The following is a 27,230-nucleotide window of genomic DNA, read 5'->3' on the forward strand; positions in this document are numbered from 1 at the left end:
ACAAGGCAAAGAGTTTAGGATTTCTGAAAACTTGATTCCTTAATAAAGGGAAATGTTAAACAGTGATGTGATTACAGTCAGCCCTGTCCCTGTCCCTTCCAACAGGCCTTGAAGCTGAACATTTTAAACTACGGAGAGGAGACGGCTAGTTAGCTAGCTTGTTAGTTTGCTAGCTAGTCATTGCTCAGATAAAAAGTTAGCTTGAAGAAAATGTTTGCCCTTGAAAGGAGTTGAGAAACGGAACAAATGGTCTCAAAGGGGGCGAGAAATGAGAACTTAGTGACTATCTGACAAACGCTGCTCTTCAAAGCCAACCTGCTAATCTAACTTTCCCCATTATGGAAAAAAAACACATAAGGTTAAGAGGAACTGTCATCAGTCATGGACAAAATTGACAGGAAATTGGAGTTTTAGAAATCATTAAGCTTTACTTGCCTAACAGCCCTGCGGTCTGTGAACATTTTTCACTATAGTGAATTTAAAAAAAGGCCTTGAGTTCTTAGTTTTTCTAATATGAAGGTCAGAAAAAGATTGTGAATAAATTTGCACTTTTACCTGTACAGTGGTGTGTTAATGCGCTTATAATTACACATTTGACGATTAGATATTTATGACACTGCAAATCAAATATGTCCAACTAGCTTTATCAGAAAAATGTTCCAACCACAGGCCCACATGTTGAGGCTGAATAAGTCTATCTCTATGTTACATCAGTATGAGTCTAAAAAGCAGCAGCAGGTGATCCAAAACCAACAAAAAACACCTTTCAGGTGTCTCTCTTTTCCTTTCAAAGGTTAGCTGGCAGGCTGCCACTGTGAAATAAGAGCAGCTGAGCATGCTGACCCAGCACCGTAGGTAACTATCTGTCCACTCAGCTTTGCTGACGGAGTGAATGACCGCCAGCCCACATTCACACACCCCCTCAACGTTCACAACCATACACTCCTTTAGAGAGAAAACAACAATTAGAGTCGAGTCCTTAGAGATTTGTAGTGAATTATTAAGACTGACCAAGAGAAATGCAAATATAATAACCTGAGAGGACATTTTTCCCCCAAACCGTGGTTTTCACTAGACCTTTCTCCAGGCGCTGTCTGGCACAGCGATGAATAAGACTCACAGCTGCATGACTGGAGTATAAATGAGGGCCAGATCTCAGCAATGTACCAGTGTGGAACTGTTTTTTTTTTCTTTATCATTTAAGAGTTCATTCCACTAGCTCCTTCTTTCTATGCTAATTTAATGAGTTATTAGTTATATCTGCAATCTGAAAATACAAAATATGTCAAAATTAATTGCAAACACTGTTTGTTGAATAAAAAGCCAGTGTTGATTTCTGTCGGTAATTAAATTTCTAAAAATGCACCCCAAGGTCCAGTTTTATTGAAGATGTCAACAAAACTCAAAACAGAACACAGAAAATGTTAGGAGATGAAAACAAGGTGATCATAACTGCCCACAACACCATGTAGTAACGTTAAGAATTAATAAGCAACCCATGAAACTATTTTCACTCTCACTGAGGCATTAAGAATAAATATTAGAGAAATAGAATTGTTGGTTTCAGATCAAAGGCGGAAGAAAACTGGTGAGCTCAAACCATTGTTCATAGCTAAATATCGTTGACTTGATGACATTTATTAAGACATGCTGTTTTATTTTACTATTACTGATTTGAAATTTACAAACCTTTTGAAACAATCTAATGGCCAGATCTGTGTAATGCCTAATGTCTGATAAAGCATCAGCTGTGTACGACTTTGTTCAACAAATTTGATCCACAGTCAAGCAAACAATGACAGGCATTTTAATAAAGCTGTTCCTGACACTGATCTAAAGATTAGGTCTCTTCACACCTACTCACCATCTCGACTCTGATGAACTGTCTTACAGGCCTAACAAGGGTGGGTTGAATTTAGCCTGATAGCTGCATGGGTCCTTATGTAAATCTGCCCTTGAAACGACAAAGTCTTGTTTCCTGAAAGCGTCTATAGACTCCAGCAGTGGTGGGAGCTGGACTTTTCATTTTATACATCTGACAAAGACATTTTTTTCTGTTTACATGCCCATATCCTACAGGACACAATGCAAACAAGTAAAGAGCTGAAGAGGTATAGCCTTTGGTGAGAAATACAACACCACATCCAGTCACCAGCCATAGCACATCTAAAACTGGGTTGAACCTCTCTTTACCATCAGCATGTCCTTAAATCTTCAAACCCAACAAGGAGTCAGATACATTCCTGTTGGTCCAATATAGTCTGAAGCACTTGTTCCAAAACATTCATAAGGTGGATTGAGATCTGGTGAATGTGCAGGTCATTGGAGTACAATCAATCCATTTCGATGTTCAAGAAACTAGTTTGAGATTACGTCATTTAAGCAATACCCGGTTGGCAAAGAGGGGCCAACACGTGCCTGGAAAACATTCTGCACACCAAAATACCACCACCACCAACCCGAACCTTTGATACATGGCGGTATGGACGTCAAACGGCTACCATACCATTGGATTCCAGTAGGTATAATTCAGTCATTGATCAGTTATTGATGGATTTTAATGAGTCTGTGTAAATTACAGCCTTGGTTTTCTGATACTACTGTATTCAGAGACAATACTCTGCATGCCTTTTTGTAAACAGTATTTGATATGAGCAGCTGTTGAAGTTTGCATGGTCCGTTCCCTTTGAGCTGATGGTGCATAAATCCCAGTAGATCAGCAAGTTCCTGAAATACTTGGACCAGCCCATCTTACACCAAACATGCCACAGTTAAAACCACTCAACCCCTTTCTTCCTCATTCAGAAGCTCAACTGGAAAGTCAGCCTGTCATTTCAGGAAACTGCCTCACAGAGGATTCTCAACCCTTGATGGCACCACTTCTGTCCACTCTTGCCTAGAAAAGCAAATAAAATTATTGTGTGTTCTGAATTACATCCAAATTGTATCATTCTCTATGAATGCTTCACTTTTTCACCAGTGACTGTGTTATGCTCGACTGTGCACTGGTTTATAACTCTTAAAGTGCCCTTGGTTAAATTTCAGATTTGCGTCTATGTGAAATTGGAAAATCCTAATATATCTTTGTGGATTTCCTTGGGCTACCCTTGAGTCCTCCCACATAAAACCCCCATTTATAGTTGATGCAAAAATACACCCTCCATTGCTTCTACTTCATGTACAGAGTTGGACTTTCTCCTCTGGCATTCAAAATTTGACTTTTTTGACCCCTGGTGGCTGTATTTGTTTTCTGTATTTGGCGTACTCCAAGTTAACTTCTTCTTTCTGTTTTGTGTTATCAGCTCCCTCAGCCGGCCTTAGTAAACTGCCCTCACACATGAAGGGTGGCACCCCCTTCTATATTTTGAACTGAATCTCACACAGCTGTGGCTGTTGAGGAGCCATTGTGATAACCTTGAGAGCATGGCTAAGCAGAGATTCTATCAAATGAGTATGAGGGATGACTCAGTGGCAGACACCTGTGATTGATGCAACGTGATAAAGAGGCCCGACTCTATCTGACATTGATCTGCGCTCGGCTTCCTGCTCTACCGGAGTCTATCGAGTTGGATAAACAAAAGAGATGGCTAATAACTTGTCGCCCTGTTTAATCGATGTGGCCTCTAAGTGTTCCTAGCATACCCATGTCATGTTCAATACAAGAGGAACATAAAGTTAAAGTTTTAGAGCTGATTTGAGATGTTGACCGGAGGGGGACGTAAAAGCGAAAAGAAAGAGATAAAAATTGAAAGCTGAAATGTTGCTTGATAGAATACTCCCCAGACAAATCAATGGCAACCTGTCAGCCATTATTTACAGGAAGCCAGCCTGGAAAAATCCAAAAGAAAATAAACTCTGGGACTCAAGATCAAATCAGTACAACAGACCATTAAACAGACATTTGATTTGGTTTGTGAGTAGCTTCATCCTTTTAGAGGATATCTAAAACTTTCTCTGAGTTTGCCCTGAACTTATCTCATTGTTTCAGACGTCTACCTACTCCATCCATTTTCTTTACACCCTTGTCCCTTAGTGGGGCCGGGAGGGGTCCTGGTGCCTATTTCCAGCTAACGGCGTCTACCTACTAATATACTGAAATAATAATGTCAAGAAAATATTCTATGGTGTGTTGTGAGGTTCATGTTATGTCGAGCTCAATTTTAAGTCAAAGTCTGGGGTTTTTTTGCACTCTTTCAAAATCTGCTAATATCCAAACAACATATAAGATAATGGAAATGATTTTGAACAGGAAATACTATTCATCTTATACAGTTGAAAAATGTAAAATGAATAGAAAATCTTCGACCACAAGCCTGAATGATGAGATTAAAACCAAATCTACAGTTTATCTTATTCAACATTTTTGCTCCCAAATGAACATTTTATTCCTCAATCAAATTATTGTTCCCAGCTTAATTAATTTAACAACCGAAAAGCTCACACGGCCCGTTATTTTCCTCCTGGGTTTTAATGAATTAATGCATAAAAATCTATATATTTGAGTGACTTTTAGAAATATAAATAAAAAACCTGGAACCAAGGCAATATTGCCACTGGAGAAAGAAAGACAGATGTGCAAAGTTCGGATCTTTCAAAGCTGAAGTACTCAGCCACCCACACACACACCGAAGCTTTTTGCAGAACATTTGAAGCCCGGCATCTCACAGATAAAATCATCTGAATTAGCTGAAAAGCTTGACTGAGCACAGTTCAATGGACAAACAATAATGCATCAAGATTTTCCCCAAAATCACTAATCATCCTGCTGACAGGGTTTAATGGGCTCCAGCCGTTTACTTAATCTTCAGACATTAAATATTAATGCAAACACAAACAAAGCCACACGAGGCGGGAGCTGTTGAAAAACGGGCAACCACCTCAACCGTGAAATACGAGAAATCTTAAAGTATAATAAGCATGAGTTATTAAAGTGGGCATGACAAACAGAGAGACGCAGGAATCAATGATGTTCATGAGCCGACACAGAGGGGCCGAAGCCCTGCTGGCTCCATTCATTTCTCAGGTTCCCACCGAAAACAGTCCACACTTCTCTGGACACATCGATCTGCAGAAAATACCACATCCAGACAAATGTATTGTTCATAAACAGAAAAACGTTGCATCCTATTAGGTCAGGGGTAAGTGATTTATCAGACTACTGCCTGAATTATTATTCATTGTAAGAGTTGAGAAAGTAAAACAAAAAGGTGAGCGTTTAGGGGAGTTCAAAAAATTTGAAGGCGTGATTTCAACTGTGGAAGTAAAGTCACATTTAGATTTTAGTCATGAAAAACTGCAAAGCGGAAAAGCCAGAGGAAGGGCGAGGCCAAGATTCAGTCAAGAGGAAGATTTCATATTTTCACCTGACCTCTGATGCCTTCCTGCTGCTGTGCTCTAACATGTTAATTATCAAACAGAGACACAAGGGCTAAACCGGTAACTAAGGCGAGGTTTAACAGGCCTCATCTCTTCCAGGAATAAACTGGTTTCCAACAGGTCTACCAGGGCCACACCAAGGAGTTACTACAACAGAATAATAACAAACCAATGTCTAGCTTACCTAATGGAGGCTGTTTTTCCAAATGTACAAATTTACAAACTCCAGTAGCACCGCTAGTTACTGACTCTAGGTAGGTTTCCATCCAATTGTCATGCAAATTTTGAGTGAACTTTTAAAATATGTCAAAAACAAAAAAAAGAAAAGAAGAAAATGCGAATTAGGTGCTAACTATCTATAACTATGTACGGCTGTAATAAACAGGAAGTAGAGGTTGCAAACTAGCATTCATCCACTCATCTCAGAACAATACAGAGAGGTTTTCAAGAATGTGTTGCCAGCGAGGAAGTTGTAACTGTCATGTCATGTCAACTAGTATTGCTCATGTTATGCTCAAAAAAAGAAATGCAATTCTAATCATTCTAACAGCGCAAACAGTCATGATTAGCTGCTGAACAAGTTCAGACAGAGCAAACCTTCCCATCCAGTGGAGGGTCTGTGCCTTACCAGAGGCACAAAACTCTAAAGTCCAAACCTCCAGTTCAGAGGAGGAGACTGCTATTACTATTATATAAGTTGGAATGGCCTCAAAATTACAATATTACCGTTTATTAGTTATTGTGTCACGCCTAACGGTCCATGCTAATCTGCACCCTCTACATCTTGTTTGTTACAAGATGTAGACTATATTACGCTTTGCCTGGCCTGGTTGATTCTTGTCAACTCAGCAGATGGAAATATAGTTAATTTGCATTTTCTTTTCTGCAAGATTTTAAAAATTTGCTTGAAATTCGTACGACAACTGGATGAAAACAAAGCTTGCATGTCTGCAGTGCTGTTTCAGGAAGTTGTGCACCAACTCAAAATGAAAATGGTTCAATTTAAATCAATTTCAATGCAAATTAGCATCTTAAACAGTTATTTTTGTATTGACTATGTTAAAATAACAATTACTTTCAAAACCCTAATAGACTGTCAACAACAACCAGTGAAACTGTTTGAAGCAGACAAAGGTGCATTAAAGTATGGCTTCTCAATTTCACTTGGTGACAAAGATGTTTGGTTCTTTCAGGAATAAATCTATTAATCTGGTGGGTAATGGCTGCTCAAGCTTCTGAAGCTGGATAAGCTAAGGTCGCTATTAAAATAATCTTATGAGATGCACATAGAAACTAAAGGCAAACATTAACAGAATAATTAAAATTAGCAAACTCATGTAACCACTGTATCATCAGGGATATAAACATCTAATCTGCCTTTCCTCCTCTGCCCTTACTGTTTTTTCTTTATCTTCTGATGGAAAGTGTTTTCCTCCTGACTCTCATTATTCCATCACTACATGACCTTTCCTTCCTCCTTTTTTTTTTTTTTTTGCTCATTAATGTAAGACAAATCTTCTGTCTGAACAAGGGCTGCTGTTCTGTCCTTCACGCTGGAGCCAGTCCCAGGCAGCAATCAGCTGCTCTTAATGAAGTGTGAGATAAACACACACATTACAGTTAAACAATTGTATAGCGCAGCTGCAGTCCTAACATGCTGTTTTGGGGCAGAGGAAACGAAGCAACGCTACTTGAAGGATTATAATGGATCAGCCAATGGGAGGCTGATGTGAGTACGACTGACCAGGCTGATGATGGAGTTGGAATACAAACTGCACTGATTTTCACAGCTACTGTTTCTAGAGAAGTCTGCTTAATTTCTCCAGTGGCTAACAAATTAATCCCCAAAAATAGAATATTAAAAATGCGAACTTTTTGGGTCAGAATTATGAACTTGGCCTTCAAGAGGATCACACAGTCTCACAAAAATAAAATAAAAGTCTTCACTTGACCAGAGGAAACCCGGAGGACTAAGAAGTGGAAGTAGGAGTAATAGGATCACTGTAATGGAGTTTATGGGGCAGACTATTTCTGCAAATACCTGTATAAACACAAACCAATATATAAAGGGGCAGTATTATGCATTTTCAGGCACAAAGTTTAATTTTATAGCACAATCATGTAACTATGCCACCTTCAGTTGTTAAAAAACTGTTGTATTAATATCACATATGAAAGAAATTTGACTTCACAATGTAATGCCTTGAAATTGGGACTTTGTCTCTTTAAAAAACTTTATGAAACTCCGCCTTCAGGAAGTCATTACAACATGGTTCCTCTATTAAGCCTTTAAAAACATTTTTACCAGAGTTTCACTGAGAAGTAGCTCCTATAATGAGTTCAGGAGCAATCAAATTTATATGTGAAGGGTTTATGACCTCACAGCGACCTCACAGCGACCTCACAGCGACCCCACAGCGACCTCACAGCGACCTCACAGCAACCCCACATGCGCAGAAGAGTGTAAATGTCACACCACAGTGCTCTGTTTAAGGAAGTAACAATGGATGCCTCACAGGCCGCACTGAAATGTAATTTCCCTTTTGGGATTAATAAAGTATGATTGAATTGTGTGTGGATCAATTTTTAAAGTTATTCAGGAATGGGAGCGGACAGGATCGTCACAAGATCATAATATGAAGGAAGCTAAGAAAAAAAAGCACAACTAATAGCATTGGAGATTTATGGAACATTGACTTCAGGGTCTGCAGAGAAGCCTGTTTGGATGTGAAGTCAGAGCCCAGAGTGGTGGGATTGTGGTGTGATGCATTTCAGTGACATCTTTCATAATTTCTTAATCATTATTTTTCATTCTTTACATCCTGATTTGCAGCATCTGGATTCTTCTGTTGGAGAATTATGACATGTCTCATGTCACTGACATAAAAGTTGCATAAAACTCGACAAGACCTTTCAGACGACACATGCTTTCAAAACATATTCTACTTAGTAGCATATATGGAAGTGGTAATAATTGTATTTTTCTTCTTTTGTTAAAAACATCGGCACTCAGAATGCTGTGAAAAAAGCTGCACTTGGGTAGCATTTCCTTTTCGTAGCCTAATGTTGCTATTAGGGATCTTATTCAAGCCTTATATTTAAGCTGGTAAAACAAAGTGAAATAACAAAAAAGTACAAGAAATATAAAATTCTTAACACATTTATGACTTATTGATATTTACATCCATTTAGACAGGAATCATTTGTGTGCTGCGTCTTGGGGTTCTCGTATTTCATTCTTCACTTTAAGCCAATTCTACATTGACTGACCTGAGGAGAGCATCATTTTTTTATTGGCAGTTTGTTGTTTTGCCATAAGGTTAGAAAATAACATATCTAAAGTTCACCATGCTTGTTTTTAACAATGCATGAAGCAAAAACAAGTAAATGATCAGTTCTGACCAGCACTGTAGCTGTGGGAGCTGTTCATCCTGTTCACCTTTGACCTGACCACCAGCCAATTCAGCAGAGGCCTACAAGCACATCAGGGGTTGGGGGGGGGGTCTGAAACTAGCACTACACCCTGGGAACACAAAGACTCAGGCAGTGGGCACACATCCAAGCCAACTCTGCTGCCTCTATAGAGCCATTCATGTCCTTATTTGGATCAGAGCTGTGGCAGAAAGGAGCCTCTCTGTGTCACCGGTGTCTGTGTCAGGAAGATCTGTAAAGACGCCAAACAAGAAGCTCAATCTTATTTGCTTAAGAGTGAAAAGCTGTAGCTTGTATACAAGCAGAAAAACATCAAAAAGCATCCAAAGCTTGTCTCTTAAAGGGGCACATTGTGTCATTATATAGCACAATCAAGTAGCGTTGTAACTTTCAATTGTTATAAATGTTGAATATACGAAGTATGACTTAAAATAAATTTTTCCATGTAATTTTGCTCCTTGATATTGGGCCTCTGTCTCTTTAAGAAGCTTCTGCTCTTACTGAAACTCCACCTTCAGGAAGTCATAACAATCTGGCTCCTCTACGAACCCTTTAACAACGTTTTTACCAGCGTTGCTCTGAGAAGTAGTAGATGCTCAGTTTCACCAGATGTTTGCTAATTGCTGCTGGCTAGTCTGAAGGAGTTGAGTGTTGGAGGAGGGCTGCTTTGTGAGGCAGAAAATCAGAAGCTAGAATTCTACAGGAGTAGGAGCTTCACCTTGAAGGCAGAGCTAAGTCCACAAAGGCATTTTGTACAGCTGAATGGAGATTAAAGGTTTTCTCAAACATGCAAGAAAGAATCAAGGCAACACTCCAAGTATGTTTTTCATGAGGGAACGACATTATACATGATATAAAGCTCAAAAAAGTTGATTTTTACATAGTACTGGCCCTTTAAGCTTTTCAAGTCAGAATCGTCCATCAGGACCAGCAGCCAGCAAAGTTTCTGATGGCGCGATCCCACTGCTGGCAGCGACGCGTCTGGTGAGATTGCCGCACAAAATCAGCTACCAGAGGGACATCAATCACGGCATAAATTATAAACGAGCCTCTCATTATCACTGCCAACGCCAAAACATGAGAGAAAACTAAAACTGACAAATGAGAGGAGAGCATCTATGGGCGAAAGGCACCAAAAACTGCAAAGCAATCAGAGAAAAGCTTGCAGTCACATGAAACGAAGCGCTGATGCCAAAACAGTGAGTGGTTTGTGGCGACAAGAAGCAGCCTGACCACAGTCTGAGTGCAGGTGAAGGGGGGGAGTGAGAGTGTTCTGTGAGGAAAGATAACACAAATGCCTGAGCCATCAAACACTTAGCAGAGAGGACCATCTAAAGTAGAAAAACACTAACTTCCTCCACACCCACCGCTGAGACAGACCACAGCTGTACACACGCCAGACACACACGTCGGAGCCTCAGCAATGAAATCCAGAGCGTCGTCACAGCCAAGCCTGCTGAGCATAAATCAACACGCTTATTAATGGAGTCAGAACCCGACATGGAGACACAGAGGGAAGAGATGGTTAATGGGAACAATGAGGGGGAAGATAATTCAACTCTGATGGATGAAAGTAACAAGTTCAACTTTTGTACAAATAAAAAGGACAACTGCAGCTGTGCTGTGAAAATATTTAAAGTTTTATAATAAACGCTCCAAATAAAACATCTTTACAGTCACAAAATAGTAAATAGTTAATTGCATATAATTTTAAAAATTATAATATTGTCTTATAATTCACTCAAGTCATAATTTTAACTCACCTATGAAGTGAACAGCTAACTTCAATAAAAACAAATAGTTGGTTTGATTCAACTTGTGGGTTTTATTTGTGCTCTATTATAACTCCTGATGTGAACTGGTTCTGTAAAAACATGAACTGAAAGGAGCTGAATTAAACTGAACTATAATGTCAATGAAACAAAACTGAATTTAACAAACTGGTTTGAATGATGAACTGAATTAAAGTGAATTAAGATATATTTGTGTTGAATCGGATTAAGTAAATTAAAACCACCAAAACTGAACTGAAATCACTTCCAGTGAACTAAACTGAGATGAATTCTATCTAGCTGAACAGAAGGAAATGTAATTGAAACCAAACTAGATAAAACTAGAAATAATTTTAATGCACTGCATTGAGTGAGGTGAACTGAAGTGAATTAAAATGAACTGGATTAAATTTGATTGAAGTGAACTGAACACAAATAAACTAGATTAGACTTAGTTAAATTAAACTGACTTCAACTAAATCAAACTAAATAGAATTTCACTGACTAAGCTGACCAAAACATAAATCAATTCAATGAAATATGTTTGAACTATTGCTTTGTTTAATGTTTTAAAGAGACGATTCTTTAAAACTACAGTTCAAAATTCAAGTTGTCTTACGTCTACTGTCCATCAAAAAATGTTATCTTTGTTTAACCAAGAAAATCCCATTCAGATTAAAAATCTTGTTTGGCCAAAAGGCATCAAAGGTTATGCAACAATTACTACAATTAACAATTAAAATGCTATGCAAATAATTATCAAAATTCTTGGTATAGCCCAAATAAACCCAAATCATGACCCATTTCTTCTGGGTGTTCCTTAATGTGAGTTTGGGATCATTAACCAACCTTTTACCCAGAAAGCCTCATGCTTTCTAAAACCGCTCTGCATATTAGCATTTGCTCCTCTAAAACCCCATCGAAGGCCACAGAATAACTGAAGAGCTAAATTATTTATTCCAGTAGATTACTGCCTCTTTTCCTCAGAGCGCTCACCTTCCAAAGCTTCTTTCAAATCGTGAAGACCAAAAACAAAATCGAAAACATTGCTTTTCTCTTGACCACCATCTTTGGTTTACTGTTTGTTATTGTGAAGCCAATTATCAGTGACTCCACAGTAAAATTTCCTAGCCATAATAATACCAAACAAACAACAAATTAAATGAGCTACATCTATGATTTGTACTGTCATATTTTATCTCAAGGCATAAGAGCTCAGTCTGTTAAAAGGAATGTCTGATAAAAGTGAAGTCTGTCTCGTGAAGCACTAGCCGGTGTAATCCTTCTGGCTATATTTCCCATGAGACACCATCATTCTTTACCTCTAGGTAAAGAAAGCTAGAGGCAAAGGCATATTTCATGTCTTTAAAAATGCACAACTGATAGAATCTTATTGTTCAGCCAAAAATACACACAAAGTAATGAAGAAAGTGCATACTGGGGTAACACATTTACATGGTGTATGCTGGTAGCATGTTTAGAAAGCTGATAGAGTAGTACTGTCCCTAATGAGCCTCTGCTTAGTTTTAGTTGCCAAAATGATAAAACTCACACATGACAATCATAACATTTAAATATAATATTGCAATTAATTACATGTTTCCTACTATCATGTAAGCTCAGTTTGATCTGATAGACACTTATTGGAGCAATAGTTCCAGCTGCATCAGATCATCTGATCACTGTGTGGAACTGAGGCAGCACCAAACACTGCAAGCCTCCGCAGAGAGTGGAGAGAACATCAGAGAGAATTATCCAAGCACCACTACTATCCCAGCAGGGCAACCGTCTCTAGAAAACACAGTGTAGAGCTAGGCTCATCATCTGTGATGACACCCCCACACCCTGCACACTTAAACCACTTGCGTTCTGACAGAAGAAACGTTTTAGAGGAGAAGAAGGAAAAGGAAGGCTTGATTTTACAGAGATCAATGTTAGCGCAATTCTCCTGATTAAAATAAATTCAGCCAACCTCCAATTCCTTTAAACCAAAAAATCCTGAGGACTCACATCATGTAATCACATAACTTACAATCAAAAAGTTTAGATTCTCCTCACCACAGAGGGAACTACAGCAAACGGCAAAACCACCGATGACCCCTGAAAGCTCCACCGGCTGCTGAGTGAAATGTGAAATACTGAACATGGTCAGAATGTTTTAGTCTTACCTGAGCATAACGTTTGTCTGCTGTGTTTCAACAGTTTGACAATCTTCCCTCTCTTCTACTGAGGACAGATTTGTAGAGCATGACTAGCTGTGAATAGATTCTGGCATCTCTGCTACTCCTCCAGAGTTAACAGGACTCCTGGCTGTAATACTCCTGTCAGTTTAGGAGGACGTCCATGTCTTGGTAGGTTTGAAGTTGTGCCACAATCTATTTTCAGCCGATGAATTTAACAGACCTGCATTCAAACCTTCGGAGATTGTCTCTTAAAGAGGCCAATAGCCATATGTAGCATCAACATCTGATGAAATCAAACTTTGCACAGCCTGGTTGATTCGCTCCGAACCAGTAGATGGAAAAACCCTTAATTAGTTTTCGTTTCTTCTTTGTGATATTTTTAAAAGTTTGCTAAAAATTCTCATGCCAACTGAATGAAAACATAGCTCTTTGTTTGTTGGCCTATCAGACTGAGTCCTGCTAAAATCAACGTTTGTTGTTGGAAAAAGACAAAATATGGATAACTTCTTCTGCATGTCACTGTACTGAGTGTATTCTGTGGTGTGTCTCTGTAAGCTGCATATACTGGCTACCATTAGCCACAATAATAAAAGTTCCTCTAGCAACAAGTCACATGCTACTGGAATTTGCATAAATTGCCAGTCTGTGGAAAGCCAACATGCAGCGAGTGAACAAGAGTCTCATATGTAAGAGCAAGCTTGTGAATTTAATTTTTAAGATGTTAACACATAGAAATAGAAATAGAAATAGAAATAGAAATAGAAATAGAAATAGAAATAGATCTTTCCAACAAGGTCCAGATTGAAAACCTGGGTGATGGTACAGTGCAGTTGATCCTCCACGAGGCTGAAAACACAGCAACAACAGCGAGGTGGAGCAACAAAAGACTAACCACACAGAAAACACACACACACACACACACACACACACACGCGCACACACACACACACACACACAATGTTTGTGGAGTGCGCCCACGGATCAGAACCAAGAACAGTAAACACAGACTCTAATCGTGAGTGCACAGTCACCACTGTGGATCTGCACTGCAACCTGTTGGACCAGTTCAGAACATCTGATCAGCCAAAAGCTCAGGCAGCCTGATGCCTGACCCCTGACCCCTGAGCAGAAAAACGATGTATTGGCGAGAAACAGAGGGAGCTGTGCAGCAGGACCGGCAGAGAACGGCAACATGGCCAGCATGCAGACTGCACCCACCTGCCTCACCGGACATTTGGTGCACAATCATCATTCAGTATAATTACCAGGGAAACATAACGCAGAGGTCAGACCAAACCCTCAGCCCTCGATGACTTTTATATCTTATGAACACAAAGAGGCAACAACAAATTTCAATCTCAGACCACAGGCTTTATTTAGCTGTACTTTACCTGCAATCTGCAGTTTAATCATCCCAAACAAAAGATTGTTTTTATGCTAATGGCACTGAATTCACTCAGAGACGCTGGGTTATATATTGTTTTTTGAGAAATTATTTCACAGTTCTTGACTTTTGCTAACTCCGTTTCAGATTTTCCCTGATTGGCTATGAGAGGGTTTGGGTCAGATAGCATCAGTAGATTTCACTGTAGGGTTACAGTAAAGTCCTTAACTATATGAAAAATTATTAACACTCAATAACCAAAGCTTCATCACAGATGTTGAACTTTATAGAACTAAAATTAGAACTAACTTAGGGAAAGCTAGGTGCGCTAAGTTTTTTCAAAGTTAGCAAAAACACTAAAAGCTCAGCTATTATAGCGGATTAGATAAGTGTGCCCACAACTGGTTTTCAAATCATCTTCCTAAGATGAATTTAGAAGGTTAGCCATAAATTTTGTCATACATTTTTCATTCAGAACTCACAGAGAAGAATATTAGTGGCAGCTAACGATTTGAGGCTGGGGCAGAGGTTCGCCTTTGACAGACCTAAACATACAGCCAGAGCCTCAATGGAAGGGTTTAAATCAAAGAATGGTCATTCAATTCATTTCAATTAAAAATACTTTATTGATCCCAAAAGGAAATTAAACGTGAGTTTGACTGTTCCAGACAAAGTCCAGACCTAAGTCCTACTGAGAATCTGTGGCTTGTGGCAGCTGAAATTGCTGTCAGTATGTGATAAAGTTTAAGAGGTATCAATACGCTATCTACCAGTGCAAGTCTGAGGAAATCAAGAATCCTACTAATAAGAGAAATGAGCACTGACAGACAATGGAATTAGTCTTCCTCCACAACTGCTGGATGCCAAGGCTTTAATTAATGACTAGCAAGTGTGAAGAAGCCAAAGGAAAACAATGGCTGCTGGTGGAGCTTGTCAAGAGATGCCAAAATAGAGTCGTTGGAGAAAGATTATTTCCGGAGCAGACTTCTGCAAAGACTGAATAAACAGCCTGAAAATAACAGACGACTGTTCTCTTTCCCCACAAATACAAAGCTTCCCCACAACATGCACGCTGCTGCTGCAACACAGAGGTAGCGTTGAGCACCGCTTTGGATGCCAATACTCAAGATCAAAGTCAAAAACAACACGATGAGTCTCATCCATGAGAGGCAGGAGATTTGTTCAAAGAAGGCGGCCGTGACGAGGGAGACAAGTGTAGTTATGCAGAGGAGGAGAGAGAGGGAAAGCAGAACCTGCTGACTCACGGCAGTCATGGGGCTGAGGCGGCTCTACAGCTCCTCACTGCTTCTCCTTCAGAAGGACACGGTGATATGCCTCTCGTCAGCCCTGAGCCGTACGAGCGGCGATTGGAAATAGAATGGTCAAATAAAACTGTCTCGGGACATGAAGTAGGTCCCCTTCCTCTCTTTGAAAACAGAATGATGCAATCTGAGGGAGGTGATAAATTCCCCAAAGCTTTGAGAAGGCAAACCAAAAGCAAGAAAATAAATGAAAAATACAAATAAAAGCCCCTGATCAGGCAGACAACAGCAGGACTACAATTGCTCTGGGAAAGGATTCTCAATAGTGGAAGGACCAAATAAGTGATCACTGCTGTAGGCAAATCCCTGAAACTCTATTCAAGATGAATAATGTTGTAGGCTGCTCTGGAAAATACAGTTTTGACACATCTGCAGTGGAGACTGCATTATTATGGGGTTTAATTCAGCTGCCTTACAACAAAAAGCACGTCACCACTGTGATTATAACTGTCAGAGTCAAGGACGGCAGCACTGTAATGCTAGGAGGGGGTAAAACAGAGGAGCACATGTGGCAAACAAACACATAGTCTCAGTGTAGTACTTTGGTGTAGTACTACAATTACAGCTTTGTCAGTCAACAATCAATACCACACCGCGACTCATCTGCTATCAGGTGTCAGGATTCTCCGACACCTGAGAGAATCATGTGTCGGAGTCTAAAAGGTTTTGGGTCCAAACCTTTTAGACCCAAACACCGCCTACTCTGTGTGGAGCAAAGACAAAATGCTACCTGAGGTCCATCTGGACAGCTTTTAGAACTGAACCTGTGCCTGGTTAGAAGATGATAGGTGCTCGTCCACCCAGAAACCAGAAATTACACTTCCTGGCAGGTCATAAAGCCAAAGAATCAGACCTGTTTTAGGCCAGTGAAGGCAACATGTTGCTACTAAGTTGGGCTAATACCACTCTTCAGTATGGGAGCAGCTACTGACTGAAGAAAACTAAATGTTAGATATTTTTAGTATCAGTAAAGTTGTGCACTCAAACTAGAGAACGACTACATTTATATCCCGTATTACCTGGACTATAAGCCACTGTTTTTTTTATAGCCAGGTGTAAGCTACATGTCTCTTCATTACATATTTTTTGACAGATGTGTTAAATATTAATTCATACTGACTGACACGAATCAAGGAGTAAACATTACCGACTGCAGCTGTGAAGAAAGCTAAAGAAAACTGCTTGAAGGATCCTAACATGGACAAAGTCCCCCAATTTCTAAATAAATGCGTTTTACACACCAGAGTGACTTATCGTCCAGAGAATACTCCATTCCTTTTATAACAACTCAAGGTTCTTTACTCTGGAGTCACATTCAACCACAAACGTCAGACTCTATGAACACTGATATGTAGATCGGTAGGTAACTTGAAAAAGGTGACTACTTTGGTCTCTGAGTCGCTGTTGACCAGATCAAAACTTCTCTGAATTTATGAAACCTTTATCCATTTGGTGAAAACACAAAAACAGAATTTCATCTCAATGTTTTTTTTATCATTCAGTCCACGTTAAATTAAAACCCTGCTCACATTACCACGGATATTTTTGGAAAATGGGTTTTATGTCTTTCAGTTCTCTGGAGAAACTGACTTTTCTCTACAGAAAGGGGAGATTTGAGAAAATATCGCTCCTAATTTTAAGAAACAATGTCCAAAACGGAGATTTTAGAATTAATAGAACATGAACATTTTACTTAAAGGGTAACCAAATGACACTGATCATTTACATTGACTTCTAAGCAAACGAACAAACAATAACATCATACGCAGCTTATAGTTTCCAAACATGGTTCTAAATTATGCACTAGGGTTCTCCAGAAGAGATAATGAATACATAATTGCCTAAAACATATTTTCATGACAGAAATGCTCAGTACACACAGGCTGGGTATCTGAAGAACAGAGACAGAAATGATTTTCAAGCAGTTTAGGTCCCTAAAGTGAGTTGACTTTACTTTATTCATGTCTTTTTTCATGTCTGTATAAAGTATTTGACTTAGACCTCCATCGAGCCTAAACAGCAGACCACCAGATGTCTTCATTTTATAATTCATCATCCCTCATTCTGATTTTTTCATTCAGGCAGCTAAGTTACACAAATGGCTCATCTTATTGCTCTGTTCTTCATAACCACAGCTCAGAAACAGACCTTATAAACCCACTCTGTTCTGTTTGTCCTTCAGAGGATGTTGTTGACCCCCAGCAAACAGTAAAACCACTCAACTTTACATTCAGCTGCTTTTTTATTTTAGTAATGCAAACATTGATGCTGTGATGATGATAGCAAATCAATACATTCTACAGCATGAGGTCAAATTCTTGTTTAACCAAATTATTGCAGATTGCTCAAGTTAAGATAAGGATGAATATAATTTATGATGTGGACGTGGAGTATCACCATCCTCAACGAAAGTGGCATGAAAAATGCTGGAATGCAGTAGCTTGAAGTCACACTGAAAAGAGGCAGACATAATCCTCAGAGCAAGGTTTAATAATAAAAAGTAAGAAGAGTTCTGCTCTCACTAAAGGAAGTGTACTTAAGGTAATTGAACTACACAAGTGCCTTATGAAGACCACTTATCAGGGAGGATATTCAAAAAAAATGAGCTTCAATCTTCTATGGACATAAAGATTGGTCCTTAGGGGAATAGAAAAAGGCCATGAGTCGTGTATTATTCTGTTCTGGCAGCGGGGGAAGATGAGCTGCAGATGAAATTATGTACCTCTATCAAGGCTTGTGCCTACAATACAAGGTGCTATGAATTTATCCAGGAAGCATGCGGCTTTGATTTAGAGAGTCCTCACAAGTATAGAGAACACGATGTGTGTGTTCGTGTGACTGGTCAGTGGAGTTTAGCAGACAGGAAGAGACGTGACCGCACTCACCAAGCAACCCAATCATGACGGGTCACATAACGTTCAACTGGGCCAAAACCAATGACAGCCAAGTGCAGGACATCCACACACAAACACACACACAGACACACCCATGCACACACACACACACACACACACACACACACACACACCCACACACACACGCACACACACACACACACACACATTTACACACGCACACACGAACACAGCCTGCTGTCAGCGGCGCAGGTCAGATCGCAGCGACCTCACATCATTATGCAGCCGTCTAAGAATGCGCTAAATGACACAGCATATACCAAATCGACTACAAGTCGAGAAAAAAGGCTGTCTTTATTCCACCCCTTTGAACCTGACAGGTAACCAGCAGCAGCCCCTTTTTTATTTTTCCCCGACACTGATGTAAAACTAAAATACGAAACGGTTGAGTTAACTTCCAAGTGCAGAGAATGATTGCTTCCAAACAGAACGGGAGAAGAGGACGACCGTTTCGGATGCTTCATACCAGCTCATCTGAATTGCAAATGTTGGGAGGCAGCATGCTGAGCCGCGAAATCCCAACAGAAGCCTCTGGCAGCTGAAGTCAATACACAAAAAGTGACATGAACTCACCAGGAGCGAGACTTTGCCTTCACATGGGCTCCATGTACAGGACAAATATGGAGAATCTTTAAGTTTGATTCACTTTAAAAAGTCTGACCTTCATGTAGTTTACTACAAAGATGAAATGTTAGCTACTTTGCTAATGAGATCTGAAAGCCATGCTGCCATATGAGGATTGTAGTTCCAGCAGTCTGGGGGAAGAGGATGACTAAAAGACTTAGAAGCCCACCTGTACGACAGCAGGAGGACTGGGGGTGAGGGTTGGGGGTTAATGTAGCAGCAACCCTCTATCGTTCTCTGTGCTCACCAGTTGTACCTCACTTTTTTGGCACAAAATGGAGTCACCTTTTGCTTTCAGGTCAACTGTACGGTAACTGCCAGAAGGACGTTTCATAATCACTTGGACAAATGATGACTTAAAAGAGTCATTTTCTATCATTTACTGTTGATATCTAGCTCCATGGCTCTGATGAATAGCATCTACCTGCAGGAGGCGAGTCAGATCTCTGGCAGGTAGTTATTTTGGTTTGATTGGTCATGGAAGGAAGAAAGTCATTACTATAATCAACTATGACAAATGGAAATGGGATGTAATAAGTATACAATTGATTTAAATTTAATGTGTGATTTGAACATTTTTGTGATGATAAAGAACATTAACTTTATGTTTTCTCAGCTTTCCCTTGTATGTCATTTGCTGCCATATGTTTGTTCTCTGTATTGAACGTATGACGGAACATTGGCCACAGAAGCCAAACGATTCAAGAGGACCGGTATTCTTGAAATGTTTTCTTTGATGTTTATGACTTTGCATGGTAAGGGTAGAAAGCATGCAGAGGCAGAAATGTACTCTAACTTATGCAAAGAGTTTTGGTTGATATTGATTTTGTTGTCTGACAAGTCACTGAATTTGTTGTTAAGCTGACCAGGTGGACAGGTCTGTCAGTCAGTCCTCTCACAGCACAGAAAGAGGGAACAGTGGCTGATTTTCAGACCTTTGTAGAGGTAGATAAGTTTGGAGGATAAGACCAGTTTCTCATGTAACTATTGACCAACCAATCACCCATTTCCCAAAATTAAGGAAATCGAGGCTGATTTATCGGTGTAATAAGCTAATGTATGTTCAGGCAGCTGAAGCTAGAGGAACTTGCTGAATTCATACCTTGATTCTCACCCATAGCAACTCTTTAACCAACTCTGGTGTCTCCTGAGCTTTTCTGTAGATCTGCATAAAGGACTCATCTTTACAGTATGAAATGATTTGTCTAAGGGTACCAAAGTAGGAAGTAGGAAGGTACCTAATAGGAGTAAAAGGGTTTGATTGATCAAACGGCCAAAGACAAGCAATCTGCTAAACGTCGCAGAACTTTAGAATGTCAAAGTCAGTAGAACATGCTTGAATTAGAGCTGTCAAATTCAAAACCTTACGGCATTTGGACTTAAAAACAATTTTTTGATATTCCCTCATGATAAGTGTTGTGGCAAAGATTACCAGCCCTAGACACAGTGTCATTCAAGACAGGACTTTTGAGCCTTCACTGAGCAACAATGTTAAGTTAGAACAGAACTGGAACCACAGATATACATATGAAACTGAGTCACATGTCGTCTCAGGACTAAAGCAGGACATGCAGCGCCATTGTGATCAATAATGAACATGTCAACCAGCTAATTCTGCAACGCTGTTTAGCAGTAAATCAGAAAACAAGAGCAAAGCTCCCTTTGTTTGGCTTTGTGCATTACCAAATTGCAACAGCAGTGTAATCAGGATGCTGTTTTAGACACCTGTATAGTATTTACTTTGAATAAGCCTTTCACCATTACAAAACCACAGGCCACATAGCCAGATTTTCTAACATTCCCTTTCATTCACCATTCAACACCTGCAAGAATTAGGAAGGAAGGACATAATTAATTATGCAAGCACTAAAATGAAAAAAAAAAAAAAAAAAACTAAAATATCACTTATTAGACAAAACACAGAATTAATGATCAAGACAATAATATTAACACCTGACTCCAAAGAGTTCACAGTCCAAAAGACACTTCTGTAGTTTAATACAATGTTGGCAGACTTTTTAAAAGGGACTCTTAGTGGGTGCATAAATCGGATTATGTCAAGACTATAAATATATGGAATAGGGTCTCTCAGGATTTTGATTTAGGCCCTATTTGATACTTGCTGTATAACCTTACATAAAATAGATACAATATAATATTAAATATGTTGAATATGTAAAAGAAAAGTCTACCTGAGCCTGTAAAAATACTTGCCTTTGCAAAGTGCAAGGCAACACATAGGAATCACAATACCTGGCAGAGTGTTTATGTACATCTCAATTTTTGCAACATACTGTGAAACCAGCACTATGTGAGCAGCGCATTTCAAATAAGAGAAAGTCTGGAGGAGTGTGAACACGCCTGCATCCAAAAGCATGTTTGAATCCCAGCACACCAAGAAATGAAATAAGACAGAAAACATTAAATCAATACTCAGTTTAAAGTAAATCAGAGGATTTGAAATATTGTTAATGTGCATTTATGTGAATCTTCGACTTTTTGCACTTGCAAAGCATCAAATCAAATTAAGATCAAATCTGGAGAATGTGATGCAGCTGAAGACACACTAAAACAAAACCTCATTGAGTCATTTTGATGAACTGATGGTTTTTCATGCAAGTAAAATTTGAAAACAAAAAGGCTGCTCAGTTTATCTGATCTGAAGACGACGTTGCTTGTTTTTAGTTGTGCAACATTTCTTTATTGACTTTGCAGGGTTAAGTTCATTTGGATAACCACATCCTAACTTATTAAAAATGTCCTTCGCCAAGTTCAATTTGATGAAGGACAAAATTTGAAGAGTTTGTCATCAGACAAAATCATCGTGTTTGTCTGATGATTTCTTGCAGTTCTTCATTATTCATACTTCAGAAATTGTTTTTAGTGTGTGTTTTCTAAAACCTGCCACATGACCCTGTGTACTTCCTGGTCATGGACGAGGGTCAACAGGGAACCTTACAAGTGTGCATTAGTGGGTGTTTACTTCCACTTACAAGACACTGAATGTAAGGACGAACATTTAGATAACCAGTGATGTAAAACATCACTGGTTCTTCAGGGCTCCTAATAGCAAACTATCTGTCATCTAGGTGCATAAATCAGAGAACTACAGGTCTTTTGGTGTCTGGCTCCAAGAAACAAAAACTACACCACACTTCTCCTGTTTAAAGATAAATGCTTGGGGAGAAATATGTTTATATGGAACATATTTACATTTTAGAACCTTAGACATCTTTAAACGGATTACAAGATCAAAGTAGTTTTTAATGCATTTGCATTTAATAACAGTTTGGATTAAATAGTCATATTTAATGACTAACTGTCATTCTGAATGTTTAGCCTCTGGCAGTAACAGCTTCAACAACAACACTTAAAAATGGCACTTCGCTGTATTCTCAGATATTAATAAATGGTCAATAAATTCACATACATGACCATTTTTAAGATAAAAAGAAGTCATCTAACAGCTTCCTTGGATAGCAGATATTCCACAGTAGGCCAGAACATAGGCTGTGACAGCCGGGGGAATAATTGTGAAGCTATTTGCATAGCTTGTAAGGAATTGCCTAAGCGTGCTCCACCTCTGCAGACAGATTTGCTCACTGAAGTCAGCCTTTTGCAAACTGAACACTGACAGCTTCATTCACCGTGAGCTGAGGGCAAGTTTAGTTACTCTTTGTTTCTGAAGACAAAAAATAACCACACTGTGCTGCTGCTGGTGAAACATGTGCAACACAGTTTGAAAGCCCAACATATGCTAAGTGTACAGTGCTTTTCAAAAGTATTCACACCCTTTGAACATTTTCACATGTTATTATGTCACATCCACAAACGTCCCTGTATTTTAATAGGATTTTATGTGAGAAACCTACAAAAGGCAGCGTATACCTGTGAAGCGCAAAAAAAACAAAGAGCTCTATGGTTGTGCGCTGAGTGTGGTATGCATTTGCACTCAGCACTGTGCTGATAGCAGAGCTAATTTTTCATTTAACACTTTAGTACTTTTGCTAACTTTGAGAACGCTTAGCTCACTTAGCTTCCCCTAAATTCATATTTCCTGATAAATTCTAAAGCACTAACTTACTTGACTGTCTGGTGAACTTTCAGCTGAATGAAGTTTGGAATCTGTGTTGAAGTTTTGATTATTAACTTAGGAATTCTTCAAGGAGTTAAACGTTTACATTCATGCTATTATTTCTCTTCCCTTTTTCCCCCCAATAACTATTTGAAACAAGAAACACAGGAAGAAAATAAAACATGGACAGCAGAAAACAAGATATAAACATAAATATGATATCTACAGGCAGTGTAGAATGTGTAAATTATAAAGTAAAACTGAAATTGGTAGCTGTAGTTTGAACTGAAATTAGCACTTTAGCAATTAGCTTTTGCTAAATATTGGTTGCTTTAGCATTAGCCAAACTAATGCTGATGATTAATGGTTAGGGTTAGCATAACTAACTCTTTAGTAAGCGATGTCCTCCACTGGTATTCAGCCTCTTTGATACCTGGAAGTAGTAAGTAGTACATGGAGTCACCCTCAATGTTAAATAATTTCAGTATAATTATAGTGATTTGCTAAAGAAGATTAGTGAACAAACGGCATCATGAAGACAGCAGACAGGTCAGGGAGAAAGTGATGGGAAAATTTAGGGTTAGGAGATTAAATAATATCCAAAACTTTGAACAAAGAGCATGGCATAAGTCCAAACCTAAGACAACATCTTCCACCCAAACTGACTCTGACCAATCATCACTTTTATTACATGCACTTTTATTGAAAAAAAAACAAAAAAAAAAAAAACGGTGGAAGTCATCCTTTCAGTTTTTGAGTTTGTAGGGGACAGAGAAAGGTGACCTGGTCAGATGACACCAGAGATGAATGTTTTGGCCAAGATGTCAAAACTGTATGACATGTATGGTGGAAAACTAACACCCCACCTAAACAGTGATACATGGTGTTGGCAGCATTATGCTGTGGGAATGCTTTTCCTCAAGCTAATCAGTGCTGATGGGACGATGGATAAAGCTACATGAGACCTGAAACTGGAGCAGATTCAGCTGAATGGTTCAGATCGAAGCATATGTGCTAGAATGGCCCAGTCAAAGCAGACTTGGATCCAAATAAATGAGAATATACAGCAAAATTTCAAAATGTGATCTTCATAGTTGCTTTTCGTCTAATCTGATTGAGTTTGAGCTATTTTCTAAGAAGAATGGGCAAAATGTCAAAATGTGAATATCAGACAGACAAAACACAAAAACACCTGAAGCTGATGTAGCAAAGACAAAAAAAAAATTCAACGGGTATGAATACTTCTGCAAGGCTCTGTATGCACAATGAGGCTGCTTAGTTATTAGCAATGGGTGTGTTTGAGAACACACTGACTAATCCAAAAGCAGATCCAGTTTGCCCTGACGGGCTGGGCCATGAGCAGAGCAGCTGATCTCTGAAGCTTTAAAAAATGACAAGAAAGGTTATGGCGTGCTTGAGAGCATTAAAGTAGCTCGTTTTTCCACGCAGCGAAGGAGGAATCCGGATAGGAGCGTGTACTGGTCATGTAGACTACACGCTGACAGGGCCAGTAGGCGCAAAAAAACGACGCAACAACTTGCTCCTGCTTCATTCCCAGGATTTTTTTTTTTTTGTCTTCACCCCCCTCCGGCAGGGAGCGCAGGGTAAAGTCCATGCGTGTTATAAAATGATCCGGTGTGTGGAGCAGCCTCAGCTCGAACAAATTCACCACAGCACAAAAAAAGCCGCCATCAGTTGCAAATTGTGCGCATAAGAAACAAATATAAACAGTAAAATAAAAAACAGGAGCATTTAACGAAACCAACACCGTGTTTACCACGCAGTCAGTTGACAGAGGAAACTACAACATGAATTTGCCAACGTACCCTCCTGTCAGACAGGCATCCAGAGGAGGACCATGGATGGTGCGCACCGTGGGGAGTTCAGTCCTGCTGCCGCCGCTCTGTGTTTATTTCCCGGTTAGAAGGAGAGGGAGTGGGTCGGTGTGCTGCCGGTGTAACGCCTAATGAGGGAGGGAGGAGGAAAGAGAGAGGGAGGGACGCTGTCAGATGCTTGGAGGCAAAGAAGGGGAGTCTTACACACACATACGGGAGTGTGTGCGTGAGTATGCGTGTGCGTGTGTTTGTGTGTATGGAGATAAACACCGCTCGTGCCTTTGCTGCACAAACCTCCGTCTCCGTCAGCAAGTTTTCAAATGTAAATAAAAAAAATAAGCCAACAAGGTGACATAATCTCTTGTAAATGTGTTGCAGTTATGCGTTTTTGCGTAGAATGACTGACCGTCATACGTGCATGATATGCACCTTTGAAGCCCACCTGGAATGGTTGCGGACAGTAAAACATGTTTCCTTCTTCGGTGAATGAAATATTTCAACCCTCCAGCAGCTGCTTCAGGAGGAGCTGTTGTTTCGCGCTGTGTCGTCAGGAATGCTCGGTCCCCCTCTGATTTCATCAACTGCAGCCAGCCAACACACGCACACACACACACACACACACACACACACACAGAGGATTTATTAACACCCGCTCCTGTAAACACGAGTGACGGGAGCTCGTCAGTCAGGTATCACTCCTCCATTGTGCGTCCCTAAATTAACAAGGTATTATTTTGAGAGGCGAGGTTGGTTTGATAGAATTAATCAGTGAGAAATTGCTGCTGCTGCTGCTGCTGCTGAAGATGATGATGATGATTTGATTAATCTTTCTCAGTTTCCTCAGGGAAGTGGGGGCGCATTCAGCAGGATAACAGAATTAAAGGAACATTGCTCCGGGTTTCAGCAAAATATGTCAGCATGCAGGTCGGGGCAATTTTGTTAGCCGTGCAGTAGAACTACTCTACAGGTGGAGTTTGGTGGCTAAACGGTAGACCTCAAACACTTTGCATTGTTGTTATTTAGAAAAGGATTTACACAGCAGGAAAATACAACCCAGATTGGATCTTTTTTGGGGTTTTTTGCCTATATCGACTCTTCCACAGCAGTCTAGACATTTCCACCCACCAAAAAAAGACTGATTGCCACTTCCATATGTGGAGCTAAATGATTGTTTTCATAGCGTCTGCAGTCAGAACTGTCCTCCTGAATTTAACTCTACCTTTATGTCACTGACCTGAAACATGCGTCATGATTCTGCACCAGAAGGAACCAGACTGAACATAAAAATACAAATAAATCATAATTATGAATTTTGAAAGAAGTGTGCTCCACTGAAGCGCATCCTGAAGGAACCGCATTGGATTCTACTTCACATCCAGACAGACTTTTCAGAAACTGCAGTCGATGATCCACAAAAGCTCATCGCTGTTAGTTGTGCTTCTGTTTCTTTTGTCCATTATTTCAAACTAAACAGATCGCAGCTGCGTCACACCTGAGTTCTTCTTCTGCGCATCTGAGTCGCTTTGGAGTCGTGAAACATTCACACAGAAGACTGATTTCAGCAAGAAAAAATCTGAATTGAGCATCAAGACCTGCTGTGTGAACACAGTCTATTTCTCCCATTACACTATTACAAAAACACCATCTGTGGTGGTGAAGGATGAGCCACAGCTCACCCTGAGACATCCTGCTTCTGAAAACATCTACAAGGCGCTGAGTGTCCTCTAGAGTTCAGCTCAATCCATCCAGACATGAAAGGAACAGGACCACATTATGGCCACATTATGGCCATATCCTCACAACCCGAGAGACCAGAAAGGGAAGACTCCATGTAACCGGGACAACAACAGTTGGTTCTTCGCCAGTCAAATCTTCATGGGAGAGTGACAACAGGAAAGTTACCTTTGAAGAAAATTCAGACCGAGGCTTGACCAGAGTTTGCCCAGAGGCATGTGGGAGACGCCATGATGGAGGAAAGTTATTTGGTCTGATGAAACCAAAACAGAGCTTTTAGGCCATTAGACACAACCCAGATAGCACATGACGTTAAATCAACGTTGAATTATAGTTAGAATCGTTGATATTTGATTGAAGTTGACAAATGATGGTGGATCAACCATCAAACAACCATCCAATCAAACCGTTGAAACTGTGTCATTGAATCAATGTTGTTTTGTGGTTGAAATCTGATGACTGAAATGCCGTGGTCTGATTAATGGTTGATTTGTGGTTGAAGTCGACAAAAGATGGTGGATTAACCATCAAACAACCATCCACCTCCAGCCAATTAACTGGAGTTGAAACTGTGTCAT

General features: G+C 39.8%; 1 protein-coding gene across 1 annotated transcript in view; it reads right to left on the reverse strand.

Annotated features, from left to right (window-relative positions):
- The window catches only part of LOC106905764 (uncharacterized), a 105,619-nt gene extending 80,533 nt beyond the window's left edge, over window positions 1-25,086 (reverse strand). Inside the window, exon 1 of the mRNA XM_088005313.1 lies at window positions 24,910-25,086. The gene's annotated coding sequence lies outside the window, so the exon portion shown is untranslated. The remainder of the gene's footprint in view (window positions 1-24,909) is intronic.
- Window positions 25,087-27,230: the final 2,144 nt, after the last annotated feature.

Source organism: Poecilia mexicana, unplaced genomic scaffold (genome assembly GCF_051168715.1).
Source record: "Poecilia mexicana isolate PSO_F unplaced genomic scaffold, ASM5116871v1 scaffold_5, whole genome shotgun sequence".
Classification (NCBI taxonomy): Eukaryota; Metazoa; Chordata; class Actinopteri; order Cyprinodontiformes; family Poeciliidae; genus Poecilia; species Poecilia mexicana.